We start from the raw sequence: 13523 nt of genomic DNA, 5'->3' as shown, positions 1-13523 counted from the left end.
GTGAGGGGAGCCACACTAAGGGTGAGTCAACAGCCAATACATCTGCTGCGGATGACGAAGGCTCCAGTGAGGAGGCGGGTGTGCCAACACCACAGAACACTGACAGCGAGTCTATCCCAGCCACCTCCACCATCTCCACCATCCCAGGTGCTCTCATTCCAGATGTCAGTGGAGCCCCCGGTGTTAGTGTGAGAGTCTCCTTTAGTCCAGGCACCTCACCCCCTGCATCTGTCTCCCCTGCTGCCCTGAGTATGGAGTCTGTGGACCTGCTGAAGCAGATACATGTGGGGCAGATATCAATGCTGAGTGTCCTCCATACTTACACTAATCTCTTGACACAATTGGTATCATTCATGGAGGGCATGTCAGCAACCATGTCTGCCTAACAGCTGATCAGTCAGTCCATGGCCTCCTCACTGATGGCAGCAGTGTCCCTCCTCCAGCGGTCCCTCACCCCACCTACCTCTGCCCATCCATAATCCCCACTACCCTCCCCGATCCAACCACACTCACACCTGCACCGTCACCCACAACAGACCCGAGCAGCACACGCACAAGGAAATCTAAGTCTAAACGCACAGGCACACACACACAGGGGACTGGTGGCACACACACAGGGGCTAGGGTACAGATGCACAGACAAGCATCCACAACCACTCCACAGTCCTCAGACACCTCTTCTGCCAAAACCTCTTCCCAGAAACTCTTCCTCTGTGAGCTTGGCCTCTTCCCCTCAGATACACCTGTGCCAACTCACAAGGGGAAGAGGAAGGCACCTTGCCAGGAGGGTAGACCCCCCCAACCCCACATACCCTCCCGCAAGAGCACAGACACTGAGTCCTACCCAGAAATCCCCCAGGATCAGGAAAACCCCACCACATTCACACACTCCCACCACACACCCTCTGTCCTCAAGCTCCCATGCCACCATTCCTTGTGTCCCCCACCACACCCTGCCCCAGGTTCACCCACCCACTGGTGGCACATCCCCAAAGTCATTAGGCCCTCCCCACCTTCCACAGACACTTACACAACACCCTCCACTCAGTCTGTTCCTGCAACTGCAGTGGAGCCCGTGTCCCCCCAACTGTCCTGGCCACTGCAGTGGAGCCCCAGCCCAAGCCATCAGACAGGCTCACTGCAGTGGAGACCCCACACACTAATCCTGACCCATCCACTGCAGTTGCTCCTGTGACCCCTGTACCCACCACCACTCCCCTGCCCGTTTCTTGTGCCACATGATCCTGTGCCTGCCAATGGGTGATGTCCCCTACTATGTGTCAGTGCAGGCAAGCTATGGGTGACATGTTGTCAGTTGTCCCCCATCATGGACTACTGTCATGGACTACCCATTAGCCTTTTTGCATTCAGGACTGGACTTTTCCCCTTTATATTGCTGAATAAAGCTATTTTTTGTTATTTCTTTTCATTGCATCTCATGTACATGATGTTGCTAAGGAGTGTACTGAAGTTGTTGTTGTGCTATTGTCATTTACCAAAAAGTGATATGATGTTGTGATGTGCCTCATGTGGGCCATAGTACATGAGTCCTATTGCAGTATGTCTCCAACTCATCATTGGGTATCAACTGTCAAGTCAGATTCTAATGATCACGACTGCCTTTGCACAGGGAGTGGGACAGCCTTTGAAGTACTTCACATCTTTGTTCTCCACTTTTGCACAGGTTTTGTGCTGACATGTGTGCACATCTTTCTTCTTACTGACTCCGGCCAGACAGGCATTTTGTAGCTTGGGTGATGAGCAAGTGATCTGTGTCATCAGTGCAAATTGCCATGCATATTTTTGAGTATGTGCTGGTGACTTAAGGGACACTCCGGGACACAGGCTGATGTGACCAGAGCCTTCAGGGTGAATTAATAGGTGGCTTACTGGCAGAGTTTTAGTCTGACATGCCTTGGCCCTGCACAGATGACTGTTGGCACAGCTGAGGTTACACAGGAGTGGAGTCACCTCATGGCAGTGTGTAATTCCGTGTCATTGACTGGGCCCATGTGTTGTGTTCTGTGTGCATGTCTCAGTGGGTTACCTTGTTTTTTTCCGCACAGCCTACATTCCCTGCAGATATTCCGGATTGTGATGCTTTCTGAGTTGTCCTGTGTTTATCATAGGTGTGAGGACTATGTTTCCTGGGATGTAGGAGCAAGGTAAATACTGGTCAGATGGGAGTACTCTGTGGGTGTGTTTGATGTAAAGGCCCTGGTATGTGTGGAAACGCCCATCGGAAATAATCAGGATTAACCACGGCACTATGATATTACCAAAATCAGGTTGTTTTCACTTTATGGTGTCTTCATTTGACTGGGTCACTTGTATGGGTGTGTGGGTGCTGACACTCATCAGATCCTAACCTTCAATGTCTGATGCTGTCAAAATGTGTTCTTTGTGGGTCTCCATGTGCTCTCCATTTGTCTGGGACTGTGACAAGGATCCCAATGTGTCAGATAAGTGTCACGTCATGCACATATACCTCATAATATACAATGTGGGAATCATTCTCAAAGGATGTTACCTGGCCATCTTTGATGTGTTTGTACACCTTGGTTCCCCCCTCCACCCCTGAGATTGTCATCGGTGCATGTGCAATGTCAGCAGTCCATGTGTGCTTGGCTGCTGTTCATTGGTGCAGATGAAGGAGTGTGGCATTGGGAGTGGGCATATGTGAGTGTTCTCATGTCTAGGACCCTACATACATAGTGGGCTCACATCAAAGCCCTTCGCTGTTTTGTTTTCTGACTGAGTGAGATATCAGTTGGGTTGTCACTACATGCCACAGTGTGCACATGTGACTATACTCCACAGTAGGGTGTGTAGGAGAGTAGGGTCTGCTATCCTATGGTCACCCCAATTTTTGCTTTTTGTTTCACTGGTTCTCGAGTTACTGAGGCTGTGGGCCTGCTAATCAGACCCCCAGCCTGCTGTTCTCTCTCTAAATTCGTAATACATGCGCTATAGGTACATACCACAATTGGAAATGGACTCCTTGTCAGCCCCTGTACCATGCACTATAGGTGCTCAGGGCATAGGTGCCACCAAGGCCTACCAGGGGGTGAAGCATAGCTTTTGCCACCCCTGGCTGGTTCTTAAATTGACACAACTGGCTGATCACTCAGCTGGGGCAAGTGGGTGTAATCACCCCTTGCTTAGATATAGTATGCCTATATCTAAGCCTATATCTGGACACATATAAACCTGTGAGCCACTCCTATGGAAGGCCTTATCAATCCTGAAGGCAGAGTGCGTGGTTTAATGTGAGATGGAGCTCTAGCATGAGCTGAGCCTGTCTGCAGCTGTCGGGAACAACTCCCTAAGCTGTTCCGGGATAATGCCAAACCATATACTATTAAGTGCATTATAATCCTCGCGGTTATATTGTAACTTTGGTTTGACTTTATCAAAACATGTCGTGTAAGGTGTCATACGATTTGGAATACTATCCCCTCGACAGTTCTGTCGCGGGGATAGCATTCCACCCCTCTAGAGGGAGAAGACATGTTACTTTACTGAAACGTGGTTGATTTTTAAAAGAGCCTCAGATCCACAAAATGGATGCTTCTGCCACAGACACAAGTCTGACCTCCTGCTGCTGACCGAAACTCAGCAGAGGAGGCCTGGACAAAGGCTTTCCTGTCGCAGGGAGGTGTCACACAACCCCAGACAGGAGATAGTGGATTGTAGCAGGGAGGTTTGAAAGAAACCAGACACTGCCTGGGGAGCACAAGGCTGCCCCTTGCATAATCCGGCCAAACCGGTTCTGGGGCACACCAGCCCCTGTCCCAGCGTGGCCTGGATCAAAGGGAAAGGGGTGTAGCCACCCCCTTCCTGGGTCCCACCCATAGGAGGGGACCTAGCAGGTAATATAGCCCCCTAGATTGGTATAAGAATGGGAGCAGTGCCAACGCACTCAGATTAACCTGATGAAACATTTGAAATGAAACTCTGGACCCTTCGACATCCTACTCAACGTAGAAGACTGAAGAATCTCCCTTGTGGTCAAGGAGTGACCACCCTGTGCAAACAGGCACCCTCCAGCACCTCAACGTCTGCTTTGTTGCAGTTCCCGCCGGAACTCGAGCGACAGAGATCGACGAGATTAAACTTGCCTGCCTTCTTACAGCCCGATCCACAGTCCCTGCAGAGCTGAGACCCGTGGATGCGACCGGAAGCGTGGGGCACGCCATCTTGAAAAGACCACAAGATGCTGACTGTGCAGCCCACAAGTGACCCTCGAAGCTGTACACCGGGGTTTGAGAAGCCCCAACCCTGAGCCACTCTTGCACCGAAGCTCACCCCTCTACACTCGACGAGTGCTGCGTGGGGCCCTTCTGCTTTCTTTGGCTTGACATGTTGGCCAGGTCACTTGCCAGCTGGCTTGTGGCCCTTGTGCCGGCGAAAACCTAAATACGACTTGCGTTTCTGGTTGCTACAGACTTGCACCCGCTCCTCTGAAAAGGAGCACCCGCTCTGACCCTCCTGGTCCGAGTGAGAAGCAATTTTCCAGTTCCGCGTGGATTGCTCTTGCCAAGTGTTGTTTGCTCCGATCTTGAAGCCGACAGCGCCGACGGAGAGAGCCTGCGTGGGACAGCTTGTGACCCGCTCCTGGACATCGCAGATGCCCCAGAGCCCACGTGGCAGCGGAGAGAAGCTCCTCGACAACCACCTGATTGCGCCCGACATTGCCTGGTTCCGTCCTGGTTCCACCCTGGTCACTGCTGAGTGACCCAGACTCTGTCCCCTCTGCTTTCAGGTACTTTTCTACTCTGATCCACCCTTGGATCACACCGGACACTTCTCCTTCACATCGTCTGCAGCATCTTCAGCTTCAAGCACCAAGAACCTGCGTGACGAAACCCGACGCCACTTCGACCCTATGCACCCGCTTCCTGTGGGTGAGGTAACACAGCAACGCCGGTGGTCCCACACTGGTACACACCTCTAGGGCCTGTGTCTAAAGTTTTGTCCTTCTAGGTTCAGCGGAAGTGTCCTTAAACTCTATTTGTGTAACTTTCACGCACCATTGAAATTGCATTGGTGCAAGCCGCGCTTCAAGCGCTGCACCCGAATCCCGCGGGCTTTTCCCGACTTCAGCATTGCTAGTCCCGACTGCTCCCAGCGATTCCCTAGGCCCTAGGACTAACCACTGTTCGATTGGTATCTCTATACCACTTTCTTACTATATGGTTTGAGCGGCCACCCGCCCTCATCCATAATTGTGCAACTTTCATATGTTATACTGTGCTTTTGATTTAACGCTTGTGCCCCTTTGCTCATAAAGAGTACTGGGGATTATTTTAGAAATAAACACATATATTTTTATAATATATACTTGTGTGGTGTCCTTTCATTTGATATTACAGGATTGTGATTGGTAAAACAGCTCGCTTAACACGACCTCTTGAGTTTAGCCTTTAAGGCTGCTTAGTCTATGCTACCATTAAGATAGCTTGTCTATAAGGTTGACTTACAACCAGACACCATAAGGGATTGTTTGGACTGATACAAGGTGGTTCCAGAATTGGAAACATCATATATCAGGCCAACTTCTCACAGGGTGTACATCCAAATTTGTAATCGCACAGGGCTCATCATACAGGCTTCTGTCGCCACAATGTAGGCTCCTTGTGGGTATTGATGTAGTGAGTTTGTCTCTTGCTGTGGTTGTTGCTGTGCAGCCCAGCATAGGTGACATGAGTGTGTTGTGGATACAATAATGAAAACAATGGCTGATTGCCCACAAAGTGGAAGTCAATGCCTGTGGGACTTCTGGATGGCAGTGTGTACACATATATCTGATTTGAGTTAAAGACCAAATGATGTGTGTTGTATCATCCTGGGTACACTGAGACACATACACATGTTGTGTGGAATATGCAGTGTGGGGCTGGCTGGTTGTGTTTGTGCACCTGCACCTATGCATTGGTATGGCTTTTCTGGACATTGCTTGGAAGTCGGTTCCAGGTATTGCCGTACTGTCCCTGGAACTCCTACCTCATCATTCGGCACTTTATTTATGAATATTATGTTCCATTGCTGCCATGGTATGGGTCTCGATCATGTGATGGCTGCAATCTACACAGGATTCCTTGGTATTTGTGTCTGTTTGTCTGCATATGTGTGTATGCATTCTGGTGGCCACTACTTACATTGTGTAATTGTACATTGGAGGCATTGTCAGCCTCCATGTGTACTGCTACTCTGCACACGTCAGAGGGATCTTAGTAGATGCTGGACGCTTCCACTCCACAGAACTGTTTGTTTGCAACACACCCACTACTTAGCCTCTACATTGCTTGTGGTGTCACGACCAGGAATCAGACATGCAGATTTGCATTGGCTGTCTAATTTGGACCTGCACTCACATTTGGCTCTCTGTGGTGAGGTAGGATTTTGCCCTATTGATGCAAGGTTCCCGATATGCATGGATTTAGGCTGCCACACTCACCTATTGGTCACAGTAGGGTGGGGGGCTCAAGCCCCATTGACACAATGTACCACTTTTTATGGGCTTTTTGACCCCACATTCACCTTTTGATCACATATGTGATATGAGTTACAGTATGTGTTTCCTTTCAGTGTGACTGTTGCAGGGAGTTCACAGACACTACACAATTTTGGCATGATGGTCGTGTAAGGAGTGTTTGGCCTACAAGTCGTATGGGTGGGAATGCTAGTGGTGTTAGGCGATTCAGAAAAGGGGGGTGGTGATGAACAGAGTGTCTGAATTAAGCAGACCACTCTTACCCAGTCCAAAGATCAGGGCTTGATCCATCACCGTTATTTATCTCACTGCACCATCCCAGCTCAGAACCTGGCTATATGCAAATCAGTCTGTCCCTGGCCCAGTGCATCATGGGAACAGGGCAGACTAAACTACCAAGCCAATTCTTCACCAGAAAGGAGACAAGCTACCGGGGACCGGTTTCTGGCATTTCAGCCGTCTTCGGCCCGGCTTGCTTGAATCCTGATGGTGCAGTGAGAAAGGGACTCATGTCTGAGTATACCCTGCCACACCTATAGTGGCCAAAAACGATGCCAGAAACCGGTCCCCGGTAGCTTGTTTCCTTCCCAGTATAAGAATTGGCTTGGTAGTTTGGTCTGCCCTGTTCCCATGATGCACTGGGCCAGGGTCAGACTAATTTGCATATAGCCAAGTTCTGAGCTGGGATGGTGCAGTGAGCTAAAAAACGGTGATGGATCAAGCCCTGATCTTTGGACGGGGTAAGAGTGGTCTGCTTAATTCAGACACTCTGTTCATCACCACCCCCTTTTCTGAATCATCAGTGGTGTTAGGCAGCACACACCCTGTGAGAAGGGACAGCTGGTTGTGATGACCATCCCCCCCCATGGGCTGATGAATGCTGGTAGTGATAGGCATCCACCCCCATGCAGGTAGAGTATGCTGGTAGTGATAGGCATCCCCCATGTAGGTTGTGACTGCTGTTAGAGATGCTGGTAGTGATAGGCATCCACCCCATGTAGATAGAGTATGCTGGTAGTGATAGGCATCCCCCAAAGTAGGTTGGGACTGCTGATAGTGATAGGCATCCCCCATGTAGTTTGGGACTGCTGCTAGAGATAGGCACCCCCCCTATGGGTTAAGTACTAGGCATCCACCCCCTATGGGCTGGAGAATGCTGGTAGTGATAGGCATCCACCCCCATGCAGGTAGAGAATGCTGGTAGTGATAGGCATCCTCCCATGTAGGTTGGGACTGCTGGTAGTGATAGGCATCCCCCACATAGGTTGGAACTGCTGCTAGTGATGGGCATCCCCCCATGTAGGTTCGGACTGCTGGTAGTGATAGGCATCCCCCATGTAGGTTGGGACTGTTGCTAGTGATAGGCATTCCCCCTATGGTTTAAGTAATAGGCATCCACCCCCTATGGGCTGGAAAATGCTGGTAGTGATAGACATCCACCCCATGTAGGTAGAGTATGCTGGTAGTGATAGGCATTCCCCCATGTAGGTTGGGACTGCTGCTAGTGATAGGCATCCCCCCATGGGTTAAGTACTAGGCATCCACCCCCTATGGGCTAGAAAATGCTGGTAGTGATAGGCATCCACTCCATGTAGGTAGAGCATGCTGGTAGTGATAGGCACCCACCCATGTAGGTTGGGACTGGTGCTAGTCATAGGCATCCCCCCTATGACTTATGTACTAGGCATCCACCCCCTATGGGCTGAACACTGCTAGTAATGATGAGCATCCCCCACCCCTATTGGTTGTGCCTGCTGGTAGTTCTGGCTATCTACCCCTAATGGGTGTTGAACTTGCCGTCTGGGGGTAAGTGTTGATTCCTGTTGTTGAATCGGTCATAGTTGTACAGTGCAGGGATGACATGCGCAATCAGATACATGCTTGATTTGTCTCATACAAGCGGTTCGTGTTGTGGCGCGAATCGACGTGAAGAGACTCCTGTTCCGGATACTGAGACGTACCGTCAGTGGAGCACCATTCACCGCGTAGGAAGTGAGCATGGTACTTGCTCAGCCGGAAACTGCTGTTTAAATGCCTTCGGTCAAGTCGATTTCAGCGGTATTTGTTCCGGTTTGTACAGAAAATGTTACTGGTTTCAGAGCCTACGGTTCGGTCGGCAATCGATCACATTTGCGCATCGTACTTCCTTGTCTGGACAGATTAGCTCCGGGACGGAGTGGGTTGTAAGGTGAGGCTACGGACGGCTCTCGGCGGGCTGTCTGACCCGGATCAGATTCGGCCCTTTACTGTTGTGTTCTTGACACTATTCTTGAAATGTAGATAACGTAATGTTCTTATTTGAAATCCAAGGACAGTCGGTAGAAAGGCTGTTGATGACTAAGGTCTTTATTATACCGGCAGTCTTAATACCCAAATTTTGCTTTTCATGCACAAGTTTGACTTTATATTATGGCAGCATAAAGTAATACACCTTAGAACCCAAGTTGCAAAGGCTGTTGGACATCATGTCCTTTGTTATAAATGCCTGTGTCTTTGCCAAAATGTGTTGGAAAATGCAGCAGGTTGCCCAGTGACGGCTCCACTGCTAAGGCAGAGGGGCATCGTCCCACTGCTTTCAGCAGTGTGAATAAAGTAAAAATAAAATGATAATATCTTGTTATTACTATCATTTTATTTTTTTCCTGCTGCTGCATCTTTGTGGGGCGGGCCGACCTGTTCTTCTCTCAGAGCAGGGGAAGGAGTGGTGGGCCCTCTGTAAGAGCTCCTAAGACATGCACACTTTGCATATTCTCCACCCAGGCTGCAATACAGCCTGTGTGCAGAACCGCAGAGCTCAGATCAATCAAAACGCTGCATTGCAGCATTGTGATTGGCTTAGGGGAGCTTGGGTGCTTCCTGTTCAGGCTGGGAGAGATGCGGAGAGATGATGGAGGAGAGTCAAGTCAGGGAGGTATGTTTTATTTTTTTTCTTTACTCCCTCCCCCCACACCCCTCTCGTCCTCTGCCCCCCACCCCCAATCTGTGCCAGCCGCCACTGATGTTGCCTCATTTTTTCAAAAATGTCTTTGGTTGGTGAACCTTGCAAAACCTCCCTGGTTCAGTCTTCCCATGCAACATGATGGCTTGGTGTTACCTTGTTTTCCAGATCAAATACCCTGGATAACGAAATTCAGTGGTTAATTTGTAAAAAAATAAGTGCCTGGGCTCTCGTCAGGCGGCAGCTTGCACCAGCCCATTTCTCTTGTTAGCGCCTCCTAAAACAAAAACAACCATGAAAGTGCAGAGAGGAAGTGGCGTAATGGCCAGAACTGCCGACTTGGAGCTGGGTAACCAGGTCCATATCTCTGCATAGGCTCAACATCCTGTGAATCTGGGCAAATCACTTAATCTCACTGTGCCTACTGTAACTTAATTTGTCCTTAACGGGTGCTCATGAAAAGCGCCGGTGTTGATGATTAAGTGCTGGTGCTGAGCACCGGAAACCACTGGCTCAAATTAAGCACTGACTAAATTGTTCATTTAATTTAATTAAATAACCATGCATTTTAAAGGTCATACCTAAATTGGACTCAATCTCACTTTCAGAGTAAAAGTGTCAGGTGTTTCAGATTATTTATCATATTTAAATTGAGAGAAAGAAAGGAAAGTGAAAATGTGAATGTGAAATAATTTTGAGACAGCGGTATTGCACCTGTGTTTCAGTACTTAAGCAGGCAGTAGCAAGGCTTGACTTGAATCATGCACTAACATTACAGTATTGAAAGGTTAAGAAAGCCCCTGCGGTCAATGCTGGTTTGTAAAAGAATAAGTGCCAGGCCCACAGTTTTGCTGAGAATCCTGTGGCTGGCACTGTTGAATTTCAGGGAACTTAATACCAGGGTTGTATAGTATTGATTACACCTAAAAGGACCTGCTTCAAACACTGAAATTCCAGGACAGGACTGAGAGCTTAAGATACATTTTTAATAGTAAAATGACCTGTTCATGTTGTAAAGAACTATTCTCCTGCAGTTTAGAAGTTACATTTCAATACAGTAGTTCAGAGGGTTGAGTATCTGGACAAAGAGGTCTATGTAAAACCTGCAAGTTAGAGGCAACAGTAAGAGTAAAACTGATTGTGTAGTCAATGTGCCTACGCCTGAAATGAGCATGTCCATAGCATACAAACACAAACATTTGTATGCGCAATCTCATTAACCCTTGCAGCTGTCTTACTGGTATCATAGTTTCCTGGTTGCAGGTCACACACTGTATATATGTGCTGTGGGAGAGCTCATCAATGTATCAGTACTGACATATCGCACAACCTACAAGTTGAGTTTAAAAAGCTTTATAAACGTTTTGCGATACTGGGGTGTAATACAAATATGTATTGTATGAGCTCTGTGGATCTTTTTATACTGATATAGTGGTAAAAGACGTAAATTAGGATTGAGGTGCTTTTTAAGAGCCCTCTCCTTGTTTTGATATTATGATTCCAGGGTGCACTGCTGCACTGTGAGAGCTCTGATAATATATATTTGTTTCACTAGAAAAGGGTACTATGGGCCACAATACAGATGTTAGACTCATCAGGTGTCAGTACAAACTCCATATGTCTTGGGACTATTGCACTACATGTCAGGATTGAGGTGCGTTAGAAGAACTCTCCTGCTGTCTCAGTGGTAGGTAAGGGTAAAATAGCTGTGTATAATAACAGCTCGATGTGTGACTCAAATAATGGGAAAATAATGCATGATGGAAGTCAAGTGAGATGGTTGAGCCTGGGCAAAGCACATCTCTGCAGCTCTCTGTGTAATTATGAAAATTACATTGATTACTCCAGTGAAAGTAAAATTCTGCTGAGGCTTATCATATTCATTTAAAGTTCCCCTAAGAATTGAACAAAGCGTTTAAGTAGCTCCATGAAAATAGCACATCATCAGCAAGTAGGGATATCTAGTGATCCAAATTGGATGTTCCTTATCATTTTTTCCCTTCATAGTTTCATAGCCCGTGGCTCTATAACCATCACATATAGCAAGGATGGGAGTGGGCACCCTGCCTCCTACCTTGAGACAGGACCAAAGTGTTTTCCAGCACTACACCCATCAACACCTGTGCATTTGGGGCTTGTTAGGTTGCCAGCACCATTTGAGTATAATGCTCTCCCAAGCCACATTTGTAATTGCAATTGAATTCATAAATCGCTTACTACCCCTGACGAGGTGCCGAATTGCTTTTATTTTGGCAAGTAGCATTCTACTCCAGAACCCAAAAAGGATTAGTGGTGAATTATTACAGGGAAATATGGGTTAATTTGAGCAGTGGACATGTGAGTCTGTTAGTTGGATTGAATAGAACAATGGGGGATAGAAGAAGGAAGAGTTTAGAAAGTGTCATTTGGGAGATCATAGTTGTAAGATGAGACTTTTCATGAGTAAATGGAGAGATGGAGGAGGGAAGAGTCTCTAGAAGGGTATTAGGGATGTCATAGTAATAAAAAGAGGTTTGGGATGAGTCAAAGGAGGGATATATGAGGGAAGATGTTAAAAAAGGTTGCTTGGGAGTTCATAGAGGTAAAATTAGGTTTAGGGTGAGCCAAAGAGGTTTTTAAACCCTCTTACCTGCACTTTAAATTGTGACCAGCACCGCTACTTAGCGGGTCCGGTTCCTGGGGTGGGAGCCCATTTCCGGCGCCATCTTGGAGTGGTGTGGGGTTAGTTACAGGCGCCAGTACTCACGTGCGCTCTACTGCGCAGGAGCCAGTTAGGTTCTCCTATTTAAGGCGAGTCCTTTAGTGGCTATGTCTTGACAAGGTAGCGTTTAGCTGCAGTGGCACGTCGAGCTTTCAGCGCTGATACTTGCTTTTTAGAATATCCTCCTAGTATCTATTTGTTTTCATTTTGGTTGTTATCCCCTGTTTTTAAACCCTCTTACCTGCACTTTAAATTGTGACCAGCACCGCTACTTAGCGGGTCCGGTTCCTGGGGTGGGAGCCCATTTCCGGCGCCATCTTGGAGTGGTGTGGGGTTAGTTACAGGCGCCAGTACTCACGTGCGCTCTACTGCGCAGGAGCCAGTTAGGTTCTCCTATTTAAGGCGAGTCCTTTAGTGGCTCTGTCTTGACAAGGTAGCGTTTAGCTGCAGTGGCGCGTCGCGCTTTCAGCGCTGATACTTGCTTTTTAAAATATCCTCCTAGTATCTATTTGTTTTAATTTTGGTTGTTATCCCCTGTTTTTAAACCCTCTTACCTGCACTTTAAATTGTGACCAGCACCGCTACTTAGCGGGTCCGGTTCCTGGGGTGGGAGCCCATTTCCGGCGCCATCTTGGAGTGGTGTGGGGTTAGTTACAGGCGCCAGTACTCACGTGCGCTCTACTGCGCAGGAGCCAGTTAGGTTCTCCTATTTAAAGCTCCTCCCCCAGCGCAGCGGGATCGCGCAGCGGGGTAGCCTTTCGCTTAGCCTGAGTCCTGCCCGTCTGCGCCCGTCCGCGCTAAGGCTGTGCGGGGGGCTGCGGGTAGGAAGACTGCGTCAGGCAAGACATTCCTAAGTAAGACGCGATGCTCACTTACTCCAGAGAGAGTTTATGGTCTATTGGTCTGGCCGTTCATAGATGTGTGTTACCACTTGTCTATCCTCTCTGTGGTCCTTATCATTGTCCCTGTAATAGGTGGATGCTTGACCCCCCGGTGCCTATCCACCAGAAGGACACCTCATCCGCCCCGCGGGCTATTGGCTCAGTCCCCACTTTGCGGGTGCTGAATCTGAATGCCAGATCGGTGGCTAAACATCATCAAGCCATTTATGACCTTATTGAGGATGAGTCCCCTGACGTCTTTGCTATCACAGAAACCTGGCTTCAGGATGCGGACGCGGCTATCATCAACTTAGCCTGTCCCCCTGAGTACTGTATGTACACGTTGAATCGACCTACGAGAGGCGGTGGCATAGCCCTCATAGTCAGGTCCTGTTTTAACTGTAAGTGGAGCGGCCTTAACATCGCTGGCTGCGAAAGCGCCTCCTTTAAGATCTTAATCAGCCCTCAGTTTACGCTCTCGGGGATGGTTGTCTACCGTCCTCCTGG

The sequence above is a fragment of the Lissotriton vulgaris genome, unplaced genomic scaffold (assembly GCF_964263255.1).
Source record: "Lissotriton vulgaris unplaced genomic scaffold, aLisVul1.2 SCAFFOLD_1485, whole genome shotgun sequence".
Classification (NCBI taxonomy): domain Eukaryota; kingdom Metazoa; phylum Chordata; class Amphibia; order Caudata; family Salamandridae; genus Lissotriton; species Lissotriton vulgaris.
This window is presented reverse-complemented; position numbering follows the sequence as displayed.